This window comes from Calidris pugnax, unplaced genomic scaffold, assembly GCF_001431845.1.
Source record: "Calidris pugnax isolate Ruff unplaced genomic scaffold, ASM143184v1 scaffold25, whole genome shotgun sequence".
Classification (NCBI taxonomy): domain Eukaryota; kingdom Metazoa; phylum Chordata; class Aves; order Charadriiformes; family Scolopacidae; genus Calidris; species Calidris pugnax.
This window is the reverse complement of record NW_015090805.1, coordinates 14705822-14731929: the sequence shown is the minus strand read 5'-3', so window position 1 is coordinate 14731929 and position 26108 is coordinate 14705822. Positions and strand designations below refer to the sequence as shown.

Sequence of the window (26108 nt, the reverse complement as noted above, 5' to 3'; positions counted from 1 at the left end):
GCAGTGTGTCGGTTTTATATCTTAAAAGCATAATTACTAATTTTGTGTATGTTGTTCTGAAACACTTTACATAAAACAGATATTTCAAAATCCTTCTCTCACTTCTTTTTATTTTAGTAAAAGAAAAAAATAAAATGAAAAAGGAAACTGAAGAAGTTAATTATACCAGAATTCAGCGAAGGTAATACAGTGATCTTAAATATTATTTTTTTGTTAAAAAATAGTTTTAATGGAAAGAACATGAAGCAGATTAGCTTTAAAAGAATTTCTTTTCTTGAGAAAGCGTACAAATATAATTTCACAGATATGTATTAAACTTTTGTTCTGATTTCTTTCTGTTGGGAAAAATGCAGTTTGTGTATGTTTCCATGAAACTTTAGAATGAATTGAAAAATCACTACATAATTTGTTCTTTTGCTATGCCTAGTAAATATATAACACATATATATTTACTAGTATATTTCTATTTCTAGTATATTTATTGGACATATCTATTTGCTAGTATATAACTATAATGCAATGACCAATTGTTTTTGAAATATGGAATACCTCTTCTATTGACAAAAAAAAAAGGGAAAGAAAATTGGAAAAGCGGTTTTATAGAGTTTATTACAATCATTCAGTAAATTATGTATGCAGTCTGCATACTTATTTCTGATACTAGGATAACTATTCTAGTTTGAGTGCTTGTTTTACATTCTATCTCCTCGGTGTCAGCAGAAAACAATAATAAAATTATGAATGCTGAAGTGTTGTATATAAAGTGAAAGCAGGTTTAAAGCAGACTGTTCTAGAAAATAAATTAACATCATTTTAAAGTGCAAAAGTGTATGCTTGGACATGCAAGATTTAATCCACTAAATTAAAAAAAAAGAAAAGAAAAAAAAAAAAGGTCATTTACTAATGCTTAGCTGTCATAACTGAACTAGAAATACATATTGCAGTCTGCAAGAAAATGAAGCGTTCCCCTGCTTCAAAAACTTTGTTATTGGCAACACTCATTTTGCCTGAGTAATGATGGCAGAATTAGACCTTCAGTGGGAACTAGTGGCAAGCTGGTGTTTAAATCTTATTGATACAGATATCAGTAGCCCGCTAAAACGATGAGACTTTTCTATAGCATCTGATTTTAAAATTATACCTGCTTCTTGTGCCTGTATTTTACCAATGCATTTGTGACTGTATTGTTACAAGTTATTCTGATGTGTCAGATGCTATGCTTAAAGACGCAGTATTTATCGCTTTCATTTAGAGTATGGAAGTTATACAACTGTATCTATATCTCACCTTTCTGAATTACTGATTATTGCCTCAAAGGACCTGTTTTCAGTCTGTTGTGTAAGACACCTTATATTCAGTGCGTGATAATTTGTGTCGTGGTACTTGCCGGTCACAAGAAGAAAGTATTTGTTGTAGCAGTTCACAGTGAAGTTTTGCAAGATTGCCTTTCTACTTGCATTCTCACTATTAGGGTACAGCATTGACGGGAGGATTAGTGAATAAAATATACAAATTAACTTATTTGCTTTAATTAATAGATGTTGTTTAATCAATAAGTTGTTGCCAAGCAGTACTTAGGTGCTCTGTAATATGAAGAAATAGCTAAGCGGTCTTTATAATGTTGTACAGGAGCTGCACTCCAGTGCTTTTCTGAGTTGGTGGAGTGGTTTTTATTTCGGGTTGTAATACATGATATGAGCTCAGACACAAAGGACAAACCTGTATTGTTCACTTCTATGTCACGTCCAATTATGGATTCCAGTCTTGCCTGCTGTGTGCATGCTATAGTCACATGCAAGTTGTTGGGTGTTGAGAGTTCATCGGTAAGGCAAAGTGTGCGCAAAAGGACATTAATTCCTGCCAAAGATGAAAAAATCTTCTGCTGTCAAACTGTAAAAAAACCAATGTCTTTTCTTCCTTTTTCAAAAACCAAACTAATACAACTCTTTGGCCTGTTTGGTGTATCCACCACTTATGCAGTTAAGTTTGAAGTAACCTTCTTTGCAATCGATGATAATCTTTTTACTCTTACGTGCTCATTCTTACATTGCTTCCTATGTTTGTTTGTTTAAACTCTTCTGCATCTCACTTTAGAAGGGAAATGCTAACCCGCGATGCCAATTGGCATAAACCCGTAGATCCGATCTTGTGTTGAAACGTACTGCACAAGCTCGCTTCTATGGGTCTGTGTCAGTATGGTGATCTGGCAAAAGGTTGTGTAGCTCGCGCTGCAGGGGTATTTGACAACCAGCCCAAGGGAGTGTACAAAACTATAGATTGGTTTTGGAATGCTTCTCTTGTCCATTGCCTTATCTTCAAAGTTGATTGAGTGATTTGTTGTCTTATTGGTTGCTTTAAGCACCTTTGGCTAAATATCTTATTAAAATTTGCAGAGATATGTGAGGGAATTGTAGAGTATCCAATAAGGGAGAGTAGGATGGTTTTATTAAATATACCATTCCATGGTATTACATCCAAAAAACATAGGAAAAAAACAAGAAGGGATTTGTATCTTATTTCTAATTGTAAAATAAGACCAAATGGTCATTTCTTTGCAGAAATGTAGTTGGACTTGCATCATTCCTATCAAATATGTATGTATATATATATACACATAAACCACACATATATGTATCTTTATACATATGTAAAGAGGATAGTACAGAATTTCTACTTCTGCAGTAGAAAAATCTACCTAAGAATATGCCTTATCATCTGATAAGTGGGGAATAACTGCAGGTGAAAGCGTACCCCTATGGGAAGTATATAGGCCTGTGGCCACTGTCACATTTCAAAGAAAGGCTGAAGAAGTGAAGAAGATTTTATGGTCACCGTTGGAAGCTGTGTGCATCCGGGTTGAGGTAGTAGGTTGTATGGTTTAGAGTTACACCCTGGGAGTTAACTGTACAACCTTCTAGCTTTCCTTGGAGCACACTTGAGCCATCGAGGAATTCATCACCACTTTAATCTGATCAGGGAAAGTATGCAAAATGGTATTGTGTCATAGCTGTACATAATAATCACTCTGAGCCTTTATTGATGTTGAAATAGTCCTGATTACTTGATTATTTCATTTACATCCTGTTATGAACAATGCTAACATGTTCTCTTAATAGACTGTGACTATGTACTGCAGACACTTAAGGAAAGAGTGATGATGATTTTAATTCCATTAACAGGAAAGCTTTAAAAGTTTGTTTTGATTATAAATTTAGAGAAATGTCAGGTATTTAATGCCTTATTCTTTCTTTATAGAAATAGCTTATTCTACACGTTCGTTTTTGTTGCTGTTGTTATATAGTTAAAGGGAAAAGAACAAATTTTTTGGTCCTGATAGTACTTTCCAAAAAAGATTGCATGCTGCTGCTTGGAAAGCAGTGGGCAGTGTCACAGGTTGGTCCTGATCTTCCTTGGATTTATGATATTCTTTCTTTATGCCTGCACAACTCAGTGTTACAAATGCAGATCCAAATGACCTTCAGCCCTGCCTGTGTTTCCACTGTGTCATGACTCATGTGCTGCTCAGCCTAATCCCGCTCTGGCATCTCAGCATCCATGTCCTTACACAGTATGTCAGCCTGACCATGACCCACAATGTCCTTGTCATTTTTGGCCCCATCCAAAGTTCTGATACGCCTTCCTAACTCAGCAGGACTTGGAGAAGTCACATTCCCTAGGCGAGTCATTCCCAAAGTATTGGGCACTGCCAGCGGTGGCAGGTCCCAGCACTGGGTGCCTCCACCCATGCAGGTTGGGTGCCACAGGCACTTGGTGCCTCCTCAGCCCCTGTGTTGCCTGTACATCTGGCATGCCTTTTTTTTTAAAAAAAAAAACCCAATATTAAAATGCACCAAAGCAAAAAATATGTATTTGATCCCAATCTGAATAGGGAGACGAAGACACGCTTGTAGAGGTTTATGCCCCAAGTTGTGCATTCCCATTTCATGCTGGTTTTCAGTCTTCCTTATCTTGATGAAAAAACCCAAATCCCTTCAGATGTGTACATCCCATAAGCAGCTATCTTCTCAAAGAGAGAAATATAGTGAGTGTTTTCGCCGTTTAGCCTTTCCCAGAAACAACTATGAAATCAGAGGAAAAAGGACTGTTTCTGTATATCCACCATGTTTTTTTAAGTGAGGCCTACCTCTAAAAATGACCTTAAACATGAGGCCTTGTCAGTGTGGTAGAAGGCATTAGTGCCAGAGTAGGAACATCTGGAACAGACAGTGATGGTCATTTCAAAATACCTGGGAAAAACTGTTACTGTCCATTTCCACATACTTTTCCATAAAAGGTGAAAAAGAGTAGACTTAATAATTTATAATTAATAATGGTAATACTGATAATTTTGTCAGAAAATAAAAGGTTTGTTTGATGTGAAGCAAAAGAGCTGAGCCATGCCCCTGTGGTGCTGTGGTCCGGGGGACACCACTGATGTGAGCAGTGGGCATGCCACAATAGGTCTTTCTCCAGGGTATTTTGAACCTCTGCATTGCTTGCTTTACTTTTATTGCAGGTGACTGTAACAAAATATTTGTCATTTCCAGTGTTTGATTATTTCAGGTTTTGCATCAGCCAGGAAAGTTAAGAATGTTTATTTTTAGTGGATTTGAAGGTTGCCTGTGTTTTGGTTATTGTTTTCCTTTCAGTTCTGCCTATTCAAAACATCTCTTGCTTACAGGTCCTTGTGTTTGACTCTTTCTACCTCAGCTTAAGGCTTGCCTAACCACTTTCCTAGATAAGAACTAAAAAGAGGAGATGAAAATGGATTTAGTCTCCCATTTTAATAGCATTTATTTGCAGTCATTAATGTTTGTAATAGGAAATTGGTGAAGAGGATCTGCATGACAGTTAGGTGGATGTACAATGGATTTTAAGCCTGTCTTAAAGTGTGTGGGAAAGACGAGAGGGGAGATTGAGTGAATCAGAGCTACTCCAAGCTAATGGAAAACGCTTAAGGGGGCAGTGGTTAAATGGGGGGATAGAGAGGAGACCTCCATCAACCAATGAAGCTTAACAGGGACCGCTCACAATCTGAATAAAAACTGCAATATCCTCTGTGGATTCAAAAGGCCCCTGGTCACCAGTATGTTTCCTTCCTTTTCTATTTTAAAATTTTTCTTTTGTAGTTTGAGTCCGCTGGAAAGAAACATTGTAATTGCTGTTCTCTGCCAACAGAGCAACAGGTGTTCAATCCCTTTATATTAATTCTTCAATTAGTTGCAAAATAAGGGGGATTGTTTATACTAAGCTGAACCGAATAGAAATGACTGATGCAGAAAATGTGGGAATGTTTCATCTGTCCTTCAAATGCATGACAAATTTGTAATTCTATCAGGCATAGTTGCAGGTTGCTATGCAAATTTTCATTGCAGCATCACTAGCTTTAATGAATATACATTTTCTGTATTTCTTTCTCTGTTCTTTAATTTAGTTTTTTTACCCTGTAATGCACAATACATTGTTTTGGTAAGAGTTATCAAGTTACGAGCAAAAATGAATGAGTCTGTGAGGTAATTTTGAAGTGGATTAAGGTAGAGAATGAAAAACAAAGGGGAAAAAAGTCTCTATTAAGAACAGCTGGATGGAGTTAGGTCTTCTGTGATTTCATTTTAAAGTCATAAAATATATTGTCTGTTTTAGGTGAAGTCTGGAATTTTTTACCTTTACAGTGTGGTTGCAATATTAGTTGGTCACGTAATATTCAGCATTATATTGCTATGTTGCTTCTGTAGGAAATCCATGCACTTTGTAACGTGGCTAAAAATGGATGTGTTCCAATCTAAGGCCCATTTGACAGTGTTTGTTCCTGTAAGTTATCCATAATATTATCATCTTTTTGCCTTTACTTTGCTTCTTGTACATAGAAATATTCATTAGAATATTTTGGGACAAACCTTGAGATCCAACTGATCTGCAACTCCTGGTGGTTTCTCTGGGAGACATGGGTCCTCAAGTTTGATCCTACAGAAAAAACTGCCTGGAGAGACGCTGACCCACCCGACACCCTTTTGCTTGCCACAATTTCCTTGGTAAAGATTAAGCGTGATCCAAGGCCTTAACCCCGGTTCCCAACACAGAAACTTACAGCACGGCCAAAACCCGCTTTAATGCCAGATCCTGTTTGTCTTAAGAGCTAAGTCACTTCAGAGAGCTGGGGAGAGTTTGGATTTCCTTCCCAGCCCACAGCGTCTGTGTCCAGAGGCATGTCCAAAGCAAACAGAGTTAAAGGGGCATTTCTGAGTTAATAACCATGGGTCGGATGCACTTAGAGAGGGTGGGTATTTTGGGCCCAGCCATTTTGAGACCTTTCCATGAAATACAACTGCCATTAATTCATTCTACCAGAGTATGTGGGGCAAGTTTTTAGTAATTTTTTGCTGTTAAAGAGCATGTAACGGTCAAAAACATACAAGTGAATATGGGTCAATATAGTTGATATGGCATATTTTAAGCTGTTATAAAGAATTCATACATTATATATATACATTATGACACTTCAAAGTCATTATAAAATTTTTTTTTTTTTTTTTTTCTGTAGCTGATAGACTTTCTGGTTTTGTCATTCCACTGCAACAAAAGAAAATGCTGAGTTTCATTTGGTCTCATGCTTCATTTAACTTCCTCTTTTCTTCAAATAAATTGGAGTTCTTTAGAGATTTTTAGGTAAAGAATGTGGTAAAATATTTAAAAGCAATCACAGAAAAGGTTTTCCTTGCAAATCTGTCCTTTAAAAATGACAAACCGCCCTTAGTAATCTCTAAAACTTGTTTATTGAAACTCTTTAGCAAGAGATCTCTGATAGGTTGCTTCACTGATAAAGTTGGAATAAAAGTGCACTTGAAATTTTTCAGATTTTTTGGTTGTGGTTTCATATGACATTCATTTATCTATTAAGAGCAGCTTCTGGTATTTTTAATAAAACTAAAATTAAATACGTCTGGCAGGCTCTGTTTAAATGTGAATATTGCTTTTATAGCACAGTTAAATACAAGACTGAAAAGCTAATGCTTTTGTATTACATAGTACAGAAGAATTAAATTTTCAGCTTTGTCTTTTCTCACATAATAAAAATATTTACATCGGAGTAATCTTTTGGGTAGAGTTTAATTTTGTACAAGGCTTCTGGATATTTCGTCTGTATTTTATTGTAAGTGATATCATTTATATGGAAATTTCAGGCAAATTCTTATTTTGTTTTGTTCTTTCCACCTCTTCTTTTGTCCTACTTCTAGAAACAATAAGAGCAAACCTCACATTGATGAAGTGTTTTCCAGAATACTTGCAAAATCTGCATAAAAAGTCAAAGATCATGCTTCTTTTTCTAGCATGACATTCTCATTTGTTCAGAAATACCTGGCTCCTTATCCCTTCTTTTGCAAATGTGATCAACATGTTACTTGATCTTACAGAAAAACAGGCATGGATCTCATTGCTCTTTACTGCCTTTGTTGCACCTCCTTTTGCATAGAAAGATCTCACCCTTAAACAACTGTACTTTGAGGCTTTCTGACTAATGTAGTTGTCTGGCTTCAGCAAGACTGGTGCTGATGTGCTCCAACCATTGCACCAAGAGCCTCAGCAAAAGGACGCAGATACAGCAGATTAATATTTTTTTTTCTAAGAGTCAGAACAGCTTTGTGTATTGACGACATTGCTTTTGTGTTTGAGTGAAAAGTGGGGAGTAAATGTATTTTCTTCTATGTAGTTAACATACATAAATTATATGTTTATTATCTTTATCTGAACGTTATGAGTCTCCTCAACCAAAGCTTTATCTCTGTGGTTGGGAGTGATTTATCTGGGTTTATTTGTGGTTTATCTGGGAAATGTAGGGGCACAAAGCTGGCGAGGGCTCTAGAGCACAAGTCTTATGAAAAGGAGCTGAGGGAACTGGGGTTGTTCAGCCTGGAGAAAAGGAGGCTGAGGGGAGACTGTCGCTCTCTACAGCTACCTGAAAGGAGGGTGTAGTGAGGTGGAGGTCAGTCTCTTCTCCTAAGTAACAAGCGATAGGACAAGAGGAAACAGCCTCAAGTTGTGCCAGGGGAGGTTTAGACTGGATATTAGGAAAAATTTCTTCCCTGAAAGGGTTATCAAGTATTGGAACAGGCTGCCCAGGGAAGTGGATGAGTCACCGTCCCTGGAGGTATTTAAAAGATGTAGATGTGGTGCTGAGGGACATGGTTTAGTGGCAACTTGGCAGCGCTAGGTTAATGGTTGGACTTGATGATCCTAAATGTCCCTTCCAACAAAAATGATTCTATAATTCTATGAATCATTTTTCTTGTTCTGTCTCTGTATACTTTTGGTTTACACACATTCCTCCACTGGTCCTTTTTTGATTCTTCTTTTCCTGACATCATGATAGTCATGGCAAAGAATGTAAAGCGTTGCAGATATACTGGCAACAGGGGTAGACAGGGAATACTCTGATTGCTTGAGAGAAGAATGGGATCACTGTCGTGTTTATAAGGTTAGCAGAAAGCAAAAGCTTACTCAAACCAAATCCTCCATGAGGCCTCTCTGTTGTGACTCTCCAGCTTAGGAAAGAGAATAAGCTGTTAGCGACTACAACCTTTGTAGGTATTGCTTGAGACCGTGAGATTGACTTTGCTCAAGCTCTGTGTGACTGTAATTTTTTTCAAGGAAAGTCCCTGGACACTCAAAGCACTGTAAGGCTCGCTTTTCCCTTACATGCAGCCAGCCTTGTGGTGACTAAAGTGTCAAAACAGATTTACACTTCTGAGGAAAGATGAATGTCACTCTCAGAAATGTTTTACATGGATGTGTGTGTATGTATACTGTTGGGGTTTTTTTTGCATGACCCTGGACTGATATAAAAAAAAAATGAATACAACCCCAAAATTCTTCATCTCATTAATTGTTATTAGTTTGCTGAAGCAAATTTGTTAACTTCACCATCACTTGAAAGAACGTCCCCTTTAGACCAGGAATAGTGTTTGGAGCATGCTAAATACCTGTGAATAGCTGTTTTCCTGGAAAGTTGCCCAAGAAAGATTCAGTCTGGGTCCAGAAGTAGATTTCACAGTTGCCTGGGACCAGGAGAGCTGGAGACATGGCTTGAATGTGCCTTTAGTATTGGTGTGTCCTGGGCTGAGGATCTTTGATTGCTATTCTATATCATATCTTGTCTGACAAATCTTAGACTTTTTGAGGATATTTCCATCTCCAACCTCTCTGCCTCTTAAAAAAGCACAAATACATTTAGTTTACACAAATGGATAGGATTTACTCCATAAGTTCTTTGAAACCCCAGATTTGCATGTGTCAGGTGACAGATGGGGAGGAGGATTTTTGGGGTGCAGAATTTCTACTAAGGTATGATTTATACTATGTTGACCTAAATTGTAACTGAGCTGCTGAAAAGGGCAGGCAGACCTGCACAGAAGGACACCCAAGGCTGTTCTGAGGATGTTGTGCCAAGCTCACCAATCTTAGTGGCAAAGCTGGTTAAAGCAGCAGCTATGTCTCCAAACCCTTGTTTGAGGGCCACTGCTGAAGCTGGTGTTGCTGTGCGAGGACATCTCCAAGAGCTGGGGTACGGGGAACAGTGGACCAATGTAGCTATTCAGCTCTATGCTAAGTAATGTGCTTTGCTCTTTTGTCCAAATGATAACAACTTTTGATCTATAGTTAGGCTAGATTTATCCAGTGGTGTGTATCTTACCATATTCACTTCTAATTTCTTCAACCCTACTGTCCAAATATTTATTTCCAGGTTGTATATTTTAAAGAACTAAGCTCGGAGCACCTAATTCACATATTGCCCTTGTGTCTGATCACTGGCTGTATAGGAAGGTAGTGTCTGAAAACTCTCAGTAGTAGTGAGCCTGTATTGATTATGGGCCACACAAACTTGGGGATGAGACTATGTGCTCAAGCCCATCTGAAGTGCCACAGCTGGCAGTCTGGCTACAGCCACCAGGAGGTTTTGGCTAAAAATGTATTTTTGTCTTTAGATAACATTTGCTCAGGATGTGACTTGTGAAGTACATGATTCCTGTGGTGATAAAGGGGTTTTTTAGAGTCATTATTATAAAATACTGTAAAGTATATTGTTCTTCTGAACTATTTAGCTTCTAAGAAAATTTAGAAGTATTTTTATTATTATTTCAGTTTTGATGTACAGCTGTACCAGAATGGCCAACCTGTAAATTTTAGTGAGAAGTCTAAGAACCTAACACATACTTAATATAACATTTTGAAGTGATCCTACCTTTTTCATAATCCTGTTGATTTACAACATGTGGCCATGTTTTAACAGAGAAATCTCAGCTGCAAAGGTATTTTTACAGGTTTTTGACCATAAGCTTCACAACGAGCGACCCAATTGCGAAATATTAATTACAGATACTGGTTGGTGCTGCCTCTAGGTCGTGCTTCTGAATGTGAACCTAAGGTTCTGTTACCTAAACATGGAGTGTCAATGTATTCTTAGTCACTTTTATGAGAAAATGCTCCCTCAAGCACTGGCGGGCACCATCATACGGGGGGCACCCGGGAGCCCTTCTGTGCTGTTGGGGCAGGGGTGGCTCTCGCAGGCACGGGGTCTGCTGCTGCCCCACTGCCCCATCGAGGGCAGGTACAGGCAGTCTTGTGCCCAAAATAAAGGAGGAATCAAGTGTAGCTATGAGTTAGGTTGGGTTTGGGTTTTTTTTTGGCTAAAATAGTCCAACTACTGGTCTATGGAAGTAGTAAACATGCAGTCTGCCTAATGAATGCATTATTTATTAGCTGTGTGAGCTGCTGGAAATACCAAAGCGGATAAGGGCTGTGATTCAAGGCCATGGGGCTGGGCCCACACAGCTCCCTAAGCCGGGAGCCAGGGATGCAGAATCCTCACCAAGGGGTGACCATGGAAGTCCAGAGCAATCATGGGGCTGCACGTGTCTTCGGGCAGGTGGAGGTTTGTGTTAAGAATACCTTCTCGTACATGAGGACCGGCTGTTGTTAGTTATTGTGTAATTTGATTTGACTCTAATTTAATGACAGTTCTTAGTGGGCAACATGATTTGCAAGGCTGATTTCTAGTTTTATTGATTGGGCCCTTAATTTATTTGAACTTGCACTCAGAGGCTTCATTAGGGATTTAATACAAGTCTGCAAAACCAGCTTGGTCAGGAATTTTTTGATGGAACTTGAACTCAAATGCTTCAACAACAAGTCAGTGAGGTGCAGTGTGAAAATATTTAAAGAAATGAAAGTCTTCGTTAAACTTAACTTTTTAAATAATGGATTGGCAATGCTACTCCTTTCTTGAGGATTTTTTTTTCCCAAACTCTCATACTCAATAGCTATCCAAAAGTAAACTAAAGGTCTCATTTTTTTAGTTTTGTAGAATGAGCTTTTAAAGGGGAGATCTCAGAGATTATTAGTCACTGCAAAACTCTCACTGAAAATAAGTAACTTGTAACTTCTGGTTATCTAGGATTAATTAGTAAGAAAATTAACAAATACAAAACAAATACTGCAGAAATAGCTGCCATAGTCTCCTAGTTATTTTCAAACTTTTTATTCAAAGCAGAGATTGCAAGGCATGAAAAATAGATTATCCAGTTTTGACGTCTATCAGCTATTTTCTAAAAACAAAAATTCATTTTTAATATTTACCAGAATATGTTAGTAAATTTTAGAAATGAATGGTTGAAACAGAGAGGAGCTAGCAAGGGAATAATTAATAGTAATTTTTCACTACCTTTTCAAAACCAAACCTTTGCACCTGAACTAATCAATGAAGAAAGCAGCAAAAGACACAGAGTGTATCTGTGTGTGAGGAAGGAAAGAATAGGGAGGATGAATTATTATGTGGTACAAAGCATAAGAAGATGCAAGAGGAGGAAGGAAATTGAAGAGGCACAGGGAATAAGAGAAAGGATACAAGGAATGGGACTGTAGTGGCTGTGTATTTGTACTTGGGGAAGGGACTCTGGGAATGTAGGCCAGAGGAGTTCAGGACAGTGGAAAAAACTAAGAGTGCTTAAAAGACGTGGAGGAAGGACATGAGGATGTTGTAGCTTTGCATTTTTTTGTTTCGTCCACTTTGGTATATTTTGGTAACTCTAAAATATTAGCTTTTGTGCATTGGACCATATAAGTTAAGTTTAAGGAAGAAAGAGAGAGAGAGAAAGAGAGAAAGAGATAGGTTGATTTACAGGCAAAACTTCATATTTGTAAATAAACAGAATACCTTTATGGGAATATGGTTTTGCATTGCCTGTTCAATTTCCTTTTTTTTCAATAGCAGAAAACCCACTCTAAGTCTAAATTAGAAGGATGGTGTATCTGAAGAGTAGTAGTTGAGGGCAGCACACATTCCAGATGTATTGAAACCATCTCAAAATTATCCCACACTCTCAAGCATTAGGAACCCACAGAATTCAAAGCTGAAGATAAACTGAAAACCCAGTGTGAGGGCATGCAGATAATCATAAGTGACTAATACTGACACAGTTAGGTGATATATCTAATGCCTGTTAGTTCAGTCTAGTCTAAGAAAACAAACACTAAACGCTTATATTATAGCCATATTGTTACTGCACAGTGTCATCATAAGGAAAAATTTAGCTGGTGTGTGCCCTTCCTTTGCTTCTCGGTTTATTTGCGTAAATGAGAAATAGAAAACACTCAAAAGCCTGTATCAAAAAGAATAAGATAACCCCAGCTTTCATATGAACTGTAATTAATCTGCAGCCTGTTACCACAAAACTTAATTTAGGGAAATTCCTAGTTAGAATCAAGAATGTTAAACATTTGTGTGAATAAGAACAGTATGTGCAGTGGTGCTAGAAGTAGCAATATTTCTGATTCAAACCATGCACTGAAGAGTTGTTGAGGTTACAGAACTTCTTCCCTTCTAAAATTAAGTGCTTTATGAGAGAATGAAGTTATTGACTGCTGATCATTTCCAGACACAGAATGGTGGTCTATTGGTCCCTTCCAGAATGTAATAGCAGTTCCACATGACGCATATTAATGGAATATCTCATTAATTCCCTAAATATCACTAAACTGGTCAGTCATTATAAGTTTCCATATCCTTAAAGAAAATTTAGCTGGCTCGAATTTTCCAGCTCTATGAAAGCAGCTGCAGAATATGAAATCTGTTAAACAGCAGCTTCTACATTGTGAGATACCAAGATCTCAACCTTAGCTATTTTTCTTATTGAGATCAGCATATTCATAATCAGCATCCAAACAGAGTTAGAAGATTTGCATCCAGATTCTTATTTTGAGGAGAATTTGCATGTCTCTGTTCTATATATGAACACTACTTTTTCTATCCCATAAAAAACAGAAAATGTCTATATTTATGGTATGAATTGTCAAAGTTATTATGTATTGTCAAAAATTAGAATTTTATAAGTTGTTTACTTGTTAAGTTATGTGGATTAACAGCAAAACAGGTTCTTGCTGTGGGTATGAAACAGTATTTTATTCTTTGCCTTGATCTTCATGTAAAGTATCCTCAAAGCTTTTATTTTACACAGAGTAGTGTTAACACAAAGTGAAGTGAGTCATATTGATAGGCAGTTTTGAGAGGGAAAATAAAAATATTTTAAAATAATATTGTTTTTAAGAGACAATCCTAATTTACCGGATCCAAATTTATCATCAGAAAAAATTACAGATATTTTACAATATCTATAAAATTGTGTTGGAAGATTCCACTGACTAGTCTGACCATTATCAGTTGCTTCATTTCTTTCCATTTAACGGAACTTGACTTACACCAGTCATCCCCCAATTTACAGCTGCTTTCTGCCAATGCATTTTATATTGCACCTCTAAAACATAGCTTTCCAAATATTAGATTTTAAAGGCCTGATGGTACATTTCTCACTGAGTGGAGTCTGAGTGAATACTTATTCAGGACTGGTATTAGTGAAAACAGAATCTGTGCATAAAGAATGATACTTAAAATACTGCAAATGTAACTATCTTTGTTAAATGCAATAGTGTTTGAAAATACTTGCTCTTCTAAAAGCTGCTGTATGGCCTCAGAGCTGCAGAGGAATTTCAGCAGCTTTAAATTTGCTTTAAAATTTAAACCTGTGAAGTAAATGTTTGTAAATATATTTGACAAATACCTAGGAATATTTCTTAATGAAAGCATGCACATTCAGTTCTAATTCTGTGAGATGTAAGGGAGCCAGAACATATCTTAATATCTGCTTTCCCCTCTCTCCCTGCAACCTTTGTCTCCATATATCTGGCTTTCATTCATCTTTGAAAATCTGTTGAAGAATCTAAAAAAACCAAAAAAACATGATGATAAGAGATGTAACCTTAGAGGGGGTTTTTTTGCACATTGGTTACAAGGATACAAATTCATGTAATTTATATTATGTTTTAGAATATTAAATTTTCTTAGGTACGTAAAGCTATTTGAACAAAAAAATCCCCAACTTCTTTGTTCCAGTGTGACATTTTCATGAAGGTAGTTTTGCCACTTCATTACTTTGTTAGTATAAAAGTTTCTTCATCTATATTCAAAGAAGAACAAGTCAAATGATAAATGATTGAGTGTTCAAGGTGAATTCTTGTCCCTTCTTAAGCTATAAGGGCTTTTCTGTGAACTTGGAGCTAGGAGTTCACCCAGGCACAGGCAGTAGCCAGACAATAGTTCCGTGCTACAGGGAAATAGTTATGAGAAGACTAAAGACCGTTATAGAGGAGACATGAAAGCACATAAAGTGTACAAGTTGAGTCCTAACAAAGTCACGTTCTTTCAGGGACAAAATAATTATTTAATGTGAAAAAAAGAAATTATACATGGAAAAAAGTATTTTTAAAAAAACAGACTGCCAAGAGAATTGGGCCTTGTTGCTAGCAGTAGGAACGGTCAAGGCCGAAGGAGAAATGAATCATTAATGGTCATCTATTAGACAAATAAAATTATCCTACAATATTTGACTCTGTAATCCTAAAAGTCCTTGTACTTGCATGTCTTAACATCTTCTGAATAACATAACCTAATAAATCTAATATTTAATTAGTGCTCATTTGAAACTGCACAATAACAGTTCAAAGTTAATCAACAAAAGATCATGAACTAAAAGAGAATAATTATAAAATGAAAAGCATAATGTAAAACTATTTTATTATTTTTCACCAAATAATGTTTGCAGACTAGCTGTCTGAACTGTTGCCTTTTTGCTAACCCGTATATACAGCAGTTCAACAGCATTTACTTAAAAATATTATTGTCATCACTATATGGAAGAAAAGTGAAACTATACACTATCAGGACTACAATTCACAGCCTTATGAAGAATTCAGTAGACATTTCAGTAGAATGAGTGTGATGTACCTTTAAGCAAGATGCATCCATGTATAAGACTTTACAAATACATTCATCAAGCATTAAGGAATAGTTAGAAAAACAAGCAAATTAACCTTCAGAAATCTGTCATCTTCCCTGGTAATCTCACTGAGGTCTTCATAAGGTCATTTGTACTCAGGAAAGTATTCAGATTTGTTACTCTGAAAGCAGATGTCCCTGTGTCTTTCTGCTTTTATACACCTGTATTTAATACTTTTCCACAGACAGCTTCAAACAAATAGGATGTACCTAGGAGTCTGACATCCTTTTGTGATGTGACATCTGTGGTGAAAAGCAGGAGCTCTGGACAATTGAATAGTTTGTCTGAGCTCATGCTAGATGTCATTCCCATCATCAGGATGAAGAGATGAGCCTTCCAATTTGCCAAGACCATCGCTAGTCCAAAATATATGTTTATGAGTCCTTTCCAGGCCGTATGTTAAAGGTCTAGCCTCTGTGCTCTGAATTTAAAAGCACCATCTCACAGTTGGAAGGCCATGTATCACATTGGAATGTGTTTTCTTTATCAGTGTGATGTTTTCACGTTGTATTTTGTAATGTAGTAATTATGCAGCTTGCCCCACAGTCCTTGTTTATATATAAGATATATATATTTATATATAAGATATTATATATATATTTATATATAAGATATATATACGTTCTTATTCATATATAAGAAAATATCACATATCTTATATTTAATAATAACATATTATTTAATAATACTATTTCATTGTCATAAATATTAAAAGCTACATAATGCATGCACATATAAAGACTGCAGTAATGAAGGTGTTTTAAATAAACAACACTGATTGAAATTCAAGTGCTGAGGCTGAATCCATCCCGAAAGTAAAACTGCCTGTACAAATAAAACTAAAATTGCCTTTGTTGATCTTTATTGTCTAACAGGAGAGGAACAGGGCATATGATCAAGGACAGTGAACCATGATGGAAATGTCCGAACTATTTACTTTAAATATTCTGCAGAATTGACTTTCTATTAAGGAAGGTGAAAAGTGCACTTATTCTTTATCCTCACCTATGCCCTGGCTCCTTTTCTCTGGCAAGGACCGCCAGAGCTGCCAGACATAGCCCTAAAAGATCCGAGTCCATCTGGAGGAGAGCTCTCTTGTGGTGGGAAGCAAGGAAATGGCCATTAGGCTGTTTTCCAGACAGGCCCTGGGGAGGACAGGCACTCTCAACATGCCAGGGCACAGCTGGAGGAACCCGAGCCGGCCGTACCAGGGAGGTGCCAGGCACTACTGGAGCTCGTGGCCAGCTGAGCTCTCCCTGCTAGAACCTGGGCAGACCCAAAGAGACATCTAAATTACGTGAGGGCACCCAGAGCAGCCCAGGGTAAGGAGCGCTCAAAAATGGCTTTAATCCATTTTAGTCCCGCTTGCTGCAAGCTGTGAATTCTGTGTTCTGCACCATAGAAATCACAAATTTAAAATGTTTATGTGAGCACTGTTCTCTTAATTCTTTAAACTCTGTGGCAAAAAGCTAGGTAATCTCAAATTGCCATATTTGGATGTGAATTTCAAGAATCCCTCAGCTGTGGGAGTAAAGTTTGGCACATGAGTGGAAAAAGGCTGTAAAATTTAGAGTTCAAGAATATAAAAGTAAAATTTCAGAGGGGTTAAAATCAAAAACTGTCTAGATCTGTGGGTTTTAATTTTGTTTGGAGTTGCTTAATTGCTTTGGTTGTTGTATGTAGATACTAATGTAATTAAAATGTCTCAATCTCTGTAGTCTGTGAGAGGGATAGTACTGCTCTGTTTTTGCATTAAGAAAAATTACTTTTGGAATAATGTGACATAGTCTGTAAGTATTTCTTACTGAGATGTGGCCATGTTTTAGTTTCTGTACTGACAAATCAAATAGCAGCAATTCTTCAATACTGGAGAACTGAATAGTACTATGACAAGTTTTCGGAAAACTATTTCAGATTATTCCAACGAAGTGTATTTCTGGGCAATAGAAAGAAACAGAAAGAGACTGGGAATTAGAGGAAGCTCTATTTAGAGTAAGATGGTAAAATGCTAACACAAATATGGTAGTTACCAGGGCTTTTTCTCCAAAGGAAATTCATTCCTCACTATTCTATTAACTCTTTTTTTGCACCTTTTTTTTTTTTTTTTTAAAACCAACCATTAAAAAAGAATGCAAAAAAGAAACAGCTAACATAATTTTTTGGACTTCAAAAAGCTATCTCCACAGGAGCAGCTGTTAAGGAAGCTAAGTAGTCACTAGGGGGGAGGGAAATCCTCGTCATGGGGTAAAAATGGCTAGATGACAAACTCTAAAGTAAAAATATATAGTCATCCTCCTCTATGGCTGAAAGATTACAGTGGGCTGCTCCACTGCTTCATGCTAGGATGCTTTTTATTTAATAAATGTATTAATGAATTGGAAAGAAAGTTAGGCAATGAGATGGCAACATCTGCAAATGTCACAATTAGCTAGGTTACTTAAGTCCAAAACACACTATGTGGGGAACTTCAAAGGGGAACCCTCAGAACTACAGCGGTGGATGACACAATGTCAAATGAAATTCAGCAGTGATGTATGAAAGTTAGCAGGCATTGTTTATGACCTCTGTTGGGTTCTAAATGAATTTAAAAATACCAGGAAAAGAGATTAAGTCATTGTGGACAGCCAAATAAAACCTAGGATCTCTGTTAAGGTTTCAGCGGCCTTTCCCCTCCCCTTATAAATCGCCAAATAATAAACCCTCACCACAAAATAGGAAGCAATGGCAACAAGATCATATCTGTGCGATATTAATCTACGTACAGTACAGATGATAGCATATAATGCAGAATCATCTCTTATTCTGACTGCTGTGGTAGAGAAGAAATGAGCAAAAAGAGAGAATAAAACAACATTTACAAATAAATACGGTGTGCCTCTTTCCGAAGTACGATAGTAAGTGAAGATTCACTGCAAGTGGGGAGATACAAATTTTACATGTTTTAATAGAGCAGTGATCTTTACACAGTATACCTCCAAGAGGAATACATGAGACGAGAATAAGGAAAATGTAAAATTAGCATCTTTTTTAGTATTACGTATGAAGCTGATGAAAATAGATTTCAAGGAGAAAAGTGCATTATGCAGTTGCTCAAACAACTATACTTTTCAAAATGTTTGAAAATAAGTGGATTTGTGAAAATCCATTAAAAGGTGGTTGTGAAGGTGGCCATGATTCAGTCCCTTGATGGAACTTCTGGTGCATAGGATTTTGTAGGGCAGGGACGTAAGAGGTTTGACATCTGCTTTTATTAAATTAGTTTGAACTTGGTATAGGTGAAACATGCTCACATGTATCTATTGTTCAACATAAAGAAAAGGTCCAGATTTTGCCTAAATGTACTTTGCTGTCTCATCTTTTGCCAGGCTGTTGTGTATCACAATTACAGAAAAAATCTCAAAAAAAAAAAACCCAAACCAAAGAGATAAGTTGAAACCTAGTAATAGTTACTCTTAACTCCACAGCAAGCCCATGCACCATTCTACTCTTTGCCTTCTTTGCTTCTTTCTGGAAGCTGTGTCTTGCCCTATGTCCTTTCATATATTTGCAAACTGGCTCTAAATTCCTAAATTCTCTGTTTTCAAGACTAAAAGGTTTTAATCATTCTTTTGTCATTAAATAGTTCTCTTAATCCCTAAATACGTCCTGTCCTATTCTACATTTTACAGTATTTTCATATCCTCATAAAAATCTCTATTCCCTGGGCGGAGAGGTTGCATAATTCTCACTGTGATGTTGCTATTTCTATCTCCTTTCAAACCCTATCAAGGCAGGTGAAACTATTTTCCCTTGAACTGCTGCCATGCTCTGAGGTCCCTCCTCTCTATTGATTCTTACTACTGATGTGGTTCTTTCTGACTTTCCGACTTTCATATGAAAGTAAATAAGAGGTAAAAATGATCCATTATGTGTACTGAGCCAGTGGAAGATTAGTCCATATTTGTGTTTGGTGTAAGCTAGCTTTGTAGAAGTTAGCCATTATCTTGAAATAATGTTTCATTGTGAAAAACAATTCCTTGTTACACAAATAGAAATTTTTTTTCTGGTTTCCATCTCACTTCTCCTACATGTGACTGTATGGCCAATTTGTCCAACAAATATTTGTAGACTGTAAGTACTTAAAATATTTACCTCTCCTGACAGTTCTTCTCCAGTCTATGTTGGCAGCTCCCTGATCACACCTCTTGTCTTTCTCTGAAATCCCTCCAAATTTTCTGTGTTTCTGATGGCAGGATGGCCAGAATGGGATGAGCTACTGAAAGTTTATTTGACTGGCACATCTAATTTTAGGTTAATTGTGGCTATACCTCAGTAGCCATGGCAAATAAGAAAATATTCTCTTACAGTTTGTTTGTAGGCAGGTTATCTCCACCAACCAGATTTATATAGAACTGTGTAGTGCAAGCTTTCTGGCCCAAGGCTTTCTGAGGATGCTCAGCAGTACTTTACTATTTTATCAAAATAGAAGTACACATTTTTGTAACCTATGGTCTCTCCTTCAGCATTGCCTTTCCATGTATTTTCTGGATTCAAACCAAGTATTGCAGGGTATGTAAAATGCATGCAAAATATAAAATTAACTTAATTGTCATGCAAAGTTATTTTCAAATATTCTTTACCTACCAGTAGACATGTTCAGATCATGTTTGTATACCCAAAAATGAAATAGAATTGTGACATTCAGGACCCCACCAATTAATTTACATTGTGATAATTCCTGATGAGTGTTGTGTCTTCCCCGTTTAGTCTGTAAAGTGCATACTGGTATTGCTCACCAAGCTGGCACTGATACCTATTACTCTGCTTTTCTCACTGATCTCATTTCAGAGCTGCTGGTCATTTACTCATTGATTGGATGAAATTCACTTCAGTGCAGACTGCACTATGAAAGACTTTTCAAAATTTGCATTTCATACACAGTCTGCATATGCTTACTTAAAAATTACTACTTACAGTCACTTAAAGTATTACCAATTTCACTCAAATTCATTAATCTTCCATAGAACAATGGATGATGTTTTTATTTCCATGCTTCCTCTGACAATCTTGATTCTATTTATTTCAATGCTGATTTTAAACTACTACTCAGGACTGTTTTAATATAACAGTAAGATTCAGTAGTCCTAAGTTAAGGACACCACATCATCTTTCACTAACCTACAGTATTCCTCAGGAAAAGTCGGCATTTATCCATGCTTACCACGCTCGAGCATCCTCTCAAGTACTGCTATTTCCTACTGTGGATAGGGGGAAATAGCATTGACATTCAGTGCCTATTTGGGTAAATTCTGACTGTAGTCCTGAAATAGAGGAGTGAGTAAACCTTAATGAATGACATGACTGGGTTTGCACAGATAAATCCTTTGCTTGAGATCACATTAGCTGATTTATTGTGAAGTGAAAGAGTGGTCTGTGAAAGAAATGTTATTGCTCTATCAAGTCTATTTTATCCCTTTGGGAAATTAGCTTAAATGTACATAGGTACTGTGGATTTTACTTCCACACCTATTAACATCATATTTGAAACTCTTACAAATCAAAAGAAAAATCCTGTCTTCAGATTAGTCAATGAGTCCATTAATTTTTGCCTGTTAAGAGCAGAATACAACCTGGCGGAACTTAGAATGAGAGTACTCTGGGACGCGCAATCATGAGAACTAATAATTGTACCAAGACTCAACATGAGTGAATGTGGAGTGCCACTTGATACTTTATGGTCTTTAATTACTTTTTTTTGCCTTTTTTTTTTTTGCCTTCCCCCCCCCCCCCAAAGGGGGTTTTTTTTTAAAAAACAAAAAAAATTTTTTTTTTTTTTTCCTTTTTTTTTTTTCCCTCCCCCCCCCCCCCAAAGGGGGTTTTTTTTTAAAAAACAAAAAAAATTTTTTTTTTTTTTTCCTTTTTTTTTTTTCCCTCCCCCCCCCCCCCAAAGGGGGTTTTTTTTTAAAAAACAAAAAAAATTTTTTTTTTTTTTTCCTTTTTTTTTTTTCCCTCCCCCCCCCCCCCAAAGGGGGTTTTTTTTTAAAAAACAAAAAAAATTTTTTTTTTTTTTTCCTTTTTTTTTTTTCCCTCCCCCCCCCCCCCAAAGGGGGTTTTTTTTTAAAAAACAAAAAAAATTTTTTTTTTTTTTTCCTTTTTTTTTTTTCCCTCCCCCCCCCCCCCAAAGGGGGTTTTTTTTTAAAAAACAAAAAAAATTTTTTTTTTTTTTTCCTTTTTTTTTTTTCCCTCCCCCCCCCCCCCAAATGGGTGTTGCTTTTAAAGAACTACAAAATACTGTATTTTTCTTTTTTCCAAAAATGGTAGAAAAAAATGGTAAGAAATGAGATTAATAATGAACAGAATGTTTTTAGCGCTCGTTAACCCCACTTATAATCTGAGAATACATGAGTATGAATACTGAGGCTGCTCAAGGAGTAATTTTCCCTAGGAATAAGAGGAAACTTTGTGTTTATGTAATGTAACTTGCTGCACATTTATTGAGGGGTGAATGTCCAGTATTTAAAATTGAAAGCTGCTGCTATGAGGTCGCTATCTAGTGTAGTGACAGGAGTGAAGAGGACAATTTTGAACAATTAAAATCTGTAAGAACTGATGGAGAGGTAGAAGTTATAAACCTGTCCTCATGTATCGTTTGCCTCACGCTTTCTGGTGCTGCTGACTGAATAATGAAAATGCTTGTTGACTCCTTTGCTGGATTTTGAGAATGAAGCAAGTATAATTGCGCTATTTGGCAGGCTGAAAAAGCACTGTGCTTCAACATGGTTTTGAAAAATTCTAGTATCACCAAGATTTAATAGGGCCACTTTTCTATGGAAAAGGGTCACGTGACACTTCTCTTGCAGGCGGATTTAGCAAGGCAGTCTGACACTTCTACATTGGATTGAACCACTATAAATCTGGGGGTTTACACATTTGGCTAGATCAGAGTTTGTTTGCAACCCAGGAAGGACTGCAATTACCTAACTAAAATCCACAGAAAATTTTGGTAATGAGTTTTTCAAATAACTGTGCTTATGGTGTCTGTACCTTGTAGAGAGGTATAATGTTTCTAACAAAGGAAAAACTACAAAAATCTCTCAGTTGCTGGATTATGGCTTTATGAAGAACTTTAATGCTCCAGTGGTGTAATATAGTAGAACATTTGCTTAGCTTCCTATATATTTTGTTAGTTGAATAATTCTCTCTTTAAAATAGTCGGTTATGTATTTTTCGACATGTTAGGCATAATTGCTTTTAACTATGTTTTGTCAGACTCACCTAGAAAAAGTATCATTGAACTGGCTTTCTAAACTTCCCAGATGGACTTGAAATATGTGATTTTTGTCATTAGGGGTTGCGTTGATAACTTTTCCCTCTTTGCAAAGCTCCCAGGATGGATCTCAAAGGATCCCAGGATGGAGAGAGAAAACAAATTTATTAAAACAGATGTTACTATTGGCTAGCTGTTATTGTTGGGTTTTGTTGGCTTTGCTTCTTTGCTTCTGGAGTACCTGCACTTAGCAAACTTATGGGGCTGACTGTACAAGGTACTTCACGTGTTGGTAACAAGAGATTCCTTGCACCAGAGAACTGATGTTCAAAGGTAGTGTGGTTACCACTGCTCATGTTGAACATACTGTGGAATTTGACCTTTTTGAAACATTTGCAAAGAGGCTTTAAAATCACGGTAATAATATCCATATGGGGAAAAAAAAAAGGAGCTGGGAAACAGGGAAGTTTTAGTAAGTATAGAAGAACAGTATGTTATGCCATTACCTGTCCTGGGTACCTTCTGTCCTCCTTCAACTCCCAAAACCATGTTACTACAATTCTGTGCGATGCAATTTTTCCCACCTGGCAACTCTATTAGAAATATCCAAACCAGTTCTCTTTCCTTATAGTCATCTCATACTCTTTTGTTAGAGGGATCATCTGTGCTTATCTAATTCAAAGGAAGACCTTTGGCATCCATTTATATACAGTGTTGAAGACAGGATGTTGAGCAAGGAGGCCCTTGCATCTTAAGCCATTATGGCCAATTTTATGCTAAATAATGGACTAAAATTTACCTTCCTCCTATTGCTGGTTATCCTACAGGCATGTCTCATACTGGCATGGAAGCATATTTTTTAAAAGCGTAGGGTAGCTTTCACTTCTTCCTGGAGAAAACAGGTATTAAGAAGGATTTACTCCATTTTCCTTGTGTTGCCAATCTAAGCTGCAGTTTTGGACCCTGGGAAGGCAAGGCCAAGCCTCGTACAGCAGGATTTCACATAGGAAACTGTGCCTTTCAAGGTGCCATTGCAACCTAATAAAGATGAAGAAAAGATGCCTTTATTCTCCGATACCTGCGTCTCCTCAGATGAAAGCTCAAGGCCACATCCTCTTGAGGATGTGCAGATGCAGTGCTTTAAGCTAACATTTTATACCAAATTTACTTTATTAAAAAGGAAGTTACATTTTGGGGGGCTATTTCAAATGTAAACTCGTGGACTTGGGAAGGTTATTTTAAGCTCTTTAAGCTGCCTGGTTGCACATGTTGCTGGTCTCTTCCAGCCAGCTGGTGGGTTCCCAGGCAAAGTCTGTCACATGCATGTGTCACGTGAATTTCTGATGCACTTGCAAATACTGTGATCCCTGGAGAGGCTTGGTCCTTTTTGGGCTGAAATGCTCAGTCATTGTGATGAGATGTTCTGCTTAAGAATTCAGGGCACAACGTAGACCTAGCTGTGGATCGTGCCACTCCACCTTTTTTTTTTCATAAGTAATGGATGTGATATGTTTCACAATTATATCGTTCGTCTTATGTTGTTGCTCTCAGATTGCACGTGTGAGAACACACTATCTCGAAAATGATTTACAAACACGGGTGCAGTGTCTGATGGCACTTTATTTGTGAGGAAAAGGCATATGTTTGCCTTGTGGTGTGCGCCTGTAGATCAAATTCCAATGAAAAGTGTACTGACTACATCAGTGATAGACATGTTCCTTACCAAGAAAAAAAAAAAAAGGCAAAATGCTGAATGGAGATAACGTACTATTTATTGATATTCTCTCTATGGTTTATGGCTATAATGGAGTTTATGAAAACCCTAAGCCAGTCTATTTTATCTTTGTAAATAACTGACTGAGAACACTTTGAAATTGGATAAGTGAAATGAGATACATGCAAGGAGAAGACTGTACAAGTAATTTTATTTGTATGGTACATTTAAGCCCCTTTTTGGCAAAGTTTAAATAAACTTCTTTATAGAGTCTGAAAATCAGAGAGCTAATTTTGGTTTTAAATCTGTTGTCACAACTATACTAAGCTCTGCAGTAATTTGTATTTCAAGTGTACTGGAATCTCTGAGTACCTCCTTTGTGTGTTGTATAATTACTGTTAATACCTGATTTCACAGTTATTTATAGCCTTGATGTATTACTTGACTGTTGCTAATATCTCATTTACTATTCTGACCACCTTGAACAGCCTTCTACATGATACTTCCTGGAGTGTCTAGTCTTTTATCCTCTGTGTGTATCTTCTAATTTCTCTCTGGTTGTAATACAGCCTCATACCTTTGCTTCAGACAGTATTTTTATCTTTGTATCGCAGATTTCAACGCGGATGCCAGGGAGTGTAGTAAGGCTAGTGCACAAACAGAAGATGGAGACCGTTAGTGCCCTAAAGAGGTGACTTAGAGAGGCCACGGTTCACACAGCTCCTGGTTCCAACTAGGTATAGGGCCACTTGCATTCTCCCAAAGTTCAGGTTGCCACCGAAAGGAGAACTCCATCCTCTTGCCAGCGGCACTCATTTCCACCTGGCCTTTTGTGCTGGCACTTACTTTATGTGGCTATTTAAGGAGCCAGATCGAGGATTGATCCAGCTGCAAACTAATCTTGTATTTCTTCTGGTTTGCACTTTGGATCAGTTCCCTCATCTGCTTTACGATGCAGCTGTAAGATGCAAGTGTCAGCACAAACAAGGTGGAGGAACAAATGACTGAGGTCAGGAGGGAGGGCAGAAAGGACCAGCTCTTTTGTGAGATGTCCTGATTTACACTGTGGGTTGAAGGTCCTGGGTTGCACACTCGCTGAGAACAGGCAAATGGGAATTGCTGCCTTGCACAAGAGCAAGAGTCTGCCAAAAAGGTGATTGGCAACATCACTCATCTTTAAATGGCAGCAGCTTCTGGCTCCCTGTTCAGTTTCTATTGACAAGCTCTGTCTTTAACACAGGAAACGTATGTGAAGTCTGGCACCCCAGCCTAAGAAAGTTGTTCATCCCTGCTGCAGAGCACCCAGTGGCACAGGTTACATAAAGGACTCTCTGCAATGTAAACTGGCATAACTAAATGCCTTATAGAAGATAAGCATAATTACCCAAACCCCTAGGTGGAAGGACCCGTAACATTTGCCAAACAGAAAATCAGATAATTGGAAGATCTGGCTTAGCACATTCTGAAATTGGCGTGTCGGATCTAAAAATCTCTGATTCAGTCTTTCTAGCTCGGTGAGTTGGATTTTCAGTTGGGAGATTCATTCAGCAGGGCTTAGGTTTTAAACCAGATATATAAAAAACACCAAAGCCTTTGCCTCAGGGTCTGCCATGGGAGTTACATTCCTGGATAAATCAGAATACCATCTGTACTGCCAACTGCGATGTGAGAGAGTTAAGCGAGATTTTCTAAGCAACCAAAGGCACCTAAAAAAATAGGTAATACCTCTCTCCGGGCTACTTTTCTTTTCCTAGGCTGTCCCAGG

The 26108-nt window shown here is 37.3% G+C and overlaps 1 long non-coding RNA gene across 4 annotated transcripts in view; it reads left to right on the top strand.

Moving 5' to 3' along the window:
- The window catches only part of LOC106885784, a 301614-nt gene that overhangs the window by 262218 nt on the left and 13288 nt on the right, over positions 1–26108 (top strand). For all 4 annotated transcript variants that reach the window (XR_001411500.1, XR_001411497.1, XR_001411499.1 and 1 more), the window contains one exon: positions 118–181. This is a non-coding gene — a long non-coding RNA (uncharacterized LOC106885784). The remainder of the gene's footprint in view (positions 1–117; positions 182–26108) is intronic.